A 3,371-nucleotide genomic window follows, 5' to 3' on the forward strand; every position below is an offset into this window, starting at 1 on the left:
GGGCAGGAGCCGAGGCGCCGGGGGCCGCGGTCGCCGGCGCCGCCATCAGACACACGTGGCGGTGGGGCTGGTGGCGGGGGGGGGGGGGGGGGGGGGGGGGGGGGGGGACAGGGGGAGCAACAAAGGCAAATCCACCGCTCGCGCCCCCGGCCGGGCCCCTCGAGGCTGGGGGATTGTCACAGTTGGCGCGGTGCTGGCGCGCGGAGTGCGTCCGCTCACCCGGGCCCCTGCCGCGTTTTGAAGGGCGTGCTCACCAACGAAGGGCCCCCGTGCATCCTCTCGCCGACGCGCGCGGGGGGGGGGGGGCGAGGCTCCTCCTGGGCAGTCGCTGCCCAGTGGCCATGGTGGCACACCCAAGCGGGCGCCCCTCGTCATATGGTCGGCCTGCGCGTGCCGGTCATGACCGTCGCGGTCTTGTGGGCGTTTGTCTATGGCGCTCGGGCCTTCGTGCGCCCGCTGTCCCTCGCCCTGTGAGCCGTTTCGAACGGGCCCCGTCCGGGGCCGGATCGGCCACGCCGGCGGCCCGCCCGCCCTCCCCCCCCCGGGAGCAGCCAGGGGACGGTCCACCGCGGCGGGGCCAGCGCCAGGTGCGCGCGGGCGCGCGCGCGCCCCGAGCTTGGTCGCCCAGTTGCCTCCCCGGGCCGCGGAATAGTTCCGCACCTCCTTTGGCCACTGGAGCCGTCGCCGCCGCCGCCGCCGCCGTCGCCCGGGTGCCCCGCCTGTGGCCATGATCTTTCCCCCCCTCTCTCTCTCTCTCTCTCTCCCGCCCCGGCCCGGGGGCGTCGCACCTCGGCTCATCTTTTGCCAGGGAGCGGGCCCCCTGCTCGGGAAATGATGCAGGCGGGTGTTGCGGGTTTTATTCGAGTGTCGGCCAGGCGCCGAGCCGCGGGCATGCCGCCTCGGCCCTCCCCTCCGGGGGCACTTCGCCTCGGGGCCGGCGGGGCGGGTGTCGGCTGACCGGCTGCCCCCCCCCCCCTCTCACCCCACGGCGACGTGGCCTCCGTCCGGACGCGCGCCCAAGAAGGGCGGGGGGGGCCGAAGGATGCGCGGCTTTTTTCCCCCTTTCGTGTGGCGCCCAGCTCCGGGGATGCGCGCGGTGCCGCGCGCATATATCGCTCCGTGCGGTCGCCCACCCCACAAAGCAAAGCCCGAAAGGGCTATCTCCCCACATGTTAACCATTGTTCCGTCCCGGCTGCATCCGCTGGGGCAGGGGCGGCCGGGGGGAGGGGGGGGGGGGCGGACATAATGGCTCGGCCCCAAAAGGGTGCCCGCTGCTCGGGCCGCAGACATGCGGGCCCGACACTCGCGTCCCCATGCCCGGGGGGGGCCGGGGGGGGGGGGGGGCTCAGAGATTCTTCCGGCCTGCCCGTCCCAGCGACACTCGGGCGGCGGCCCACGAGCCCGGGGCCGCCCGCGGACGGCATCTCCCCCGGCCGAGCGGCCTCAGCGCTGTGCGCGCGCACGCGCATGTGTCCCTTCGGGTGACGCCGCGTGTGTGTGTGTGCGTTTGAATGGGGCCGGTGGGGGGGGCGCGCGCCCATTGTTCTCCTCGGGTGCCCCTCGGGCGGGCGCACAGGGCGACGGCACCGGGGCCAGGCGTGGCGCGCGGCCGGGAGCCCATCCTCGGTCTGGGAGCCGGCGGTTGCCAAGTCGGCGGCGGTGTTCGTCCGTTTGAGTCAGGGATGTCCGGGGGCGGGGGCGGGGGAGGGGCCGCGGGCCTCTCTCTGTCTCTCGCGTTGGCCGCCGGGAAAAAGCCCGGTGAAACAGCCGCGTCAGCGCTCGGGCGCGGCCGGGGGTGAGGCGCGTTGAACGGGGTCCTCCGGGGCCGGCCCGCGAGGTGGACCCGCCCCCCCCCCTCCCTCCTTGAGCTTGCGCCATCCGCCGCTCCGGCCGAGTGGGCTGCGCGCCGGCGTCAACCGACAGCGAGGTAGCGCGATGTGCGCGCGAGGCGCCGGCCCCGGCGCGGGGGGAGGCCGGCCTCGCGCCCCCTCGCGCCCCCTCCCGCCACCCACGGCCACCCATCTTGATGCGACGAGGGAACGCACACATGGCCCCCGGCGGGCCTCGGGCATTCCGGCCGCCAGAGAAGGCACAAGGGCGCGCCCCCGGCGGGGGCCGGGCTTGGCCCGATGTCAGGCAGGGTGGACCTTCCCCCCGCCCCCCCCGGGTGCTCTTCCCAAAGCCACCGGGCCTGGGCGCGGATGGCCCGGTGATATCACCGGCAGTGGGCCGCACGCGCCCGGGCCCGGAGCCGGGCTTTTTGGTCCTGCCTCTGGCGGCTGGCCGGGGCGGCCGCCCCGCCGGGGCGTATGACCTCGCTGGGCGGTGCGCCCCGGGTACGCCGATCCTGGCCCGCCGGCGCCCGGTGCCGAGGGACCTGCCAGCCGGCAGGTCACACGGGGAGACACCCCGGCAGCGGCGGCGGCGGCGGCGGCAATGTGCAGGGGTGTGTTTGTTGTGTGTGGACCTTCGGGAGCGCGTGCGCACACGGGCCCGGCCGTGCGGCTGTCTCCACCGGTTCGGGCAGCCCAGGCCGGCCGCGGGTTCGGGTCACGCATCCTCTCGGCCCCCTACGGCGGCCATGTTCGCCGCGCCCCGCACGCCCGGCCGCGCTGATGAGCTCGATTGTCAGGGCCCGATCCTCTGGCCCGGGGTGCGGCAGGGCGTCGCAAGGGAGACCGCCGTGGCGGCCCCAAATCCGCCCGGCCGGCCCGACGCCCATTCGCCGGGCGCGCAATACGCCGCCGCCGCCGCCGCCCGGGGTGTGGCCGCGCAGGGCGCCGGTCCTCGCGCTTCTCTCCAAGGCCCGATGGCGGCACGGCGCCCGGGCGGTCGGGGCCCCTTCCGCCGGTCCCCGCCCGCGCCGTGCCGGCCCTCCCCCCGCCACATGGACGCCATTGGGAGGCGCGCGCGCGCGCGGTCATCCAATGTCAAGCACGCCCGCCCGATCGGCATCCATTCCCCCACTGTTTGGACGCCGCCGGGCTCCCTTCTGGGAAGGGTCAACCGCGGCTGCATGCATGCGCGCGCGCCGCCGGGAGCGGGAGCCCATCGGCCCTGTCCGTCCTGTAGTCCCCCCCCCCTCGCCCCCCTGCGGCCTTCGGCGACGCGCATAGTCGCAGGCCCGGACACGGGCGCCCGATCCGCCGGACACCCCCCGCCCTGTCCCGCACCCCAGGCATGGCGCCCCCCGTGTTTTGTCCTTTCACAGGTACGGCCGGATGTCTTCTCGCCGCGCACGCACGCGCGTGAGGGCGCTCATGCACCCTCGCGCACACACGCATGCGTGCTCCCGCCCCCCCTCCTGCACCCATGGCGAAGAAGCCCTCAGAGTTTGCTTGTTGCGCCGAGCGCCCCCTTGCCCGGGACC

Source organism: Fonticula alba (genome assembly GCF_000388065.1).
Source record: "Fonticula alba strain ATCC 38817 unplaced genomic scaffold supercont2.8, whole genome shotgun sequence".
NCBI classification, from domain to species: Eukaryota; order Rotosphaerida; family Fonticulaceae; genus Fonticula; species Fonticula alba.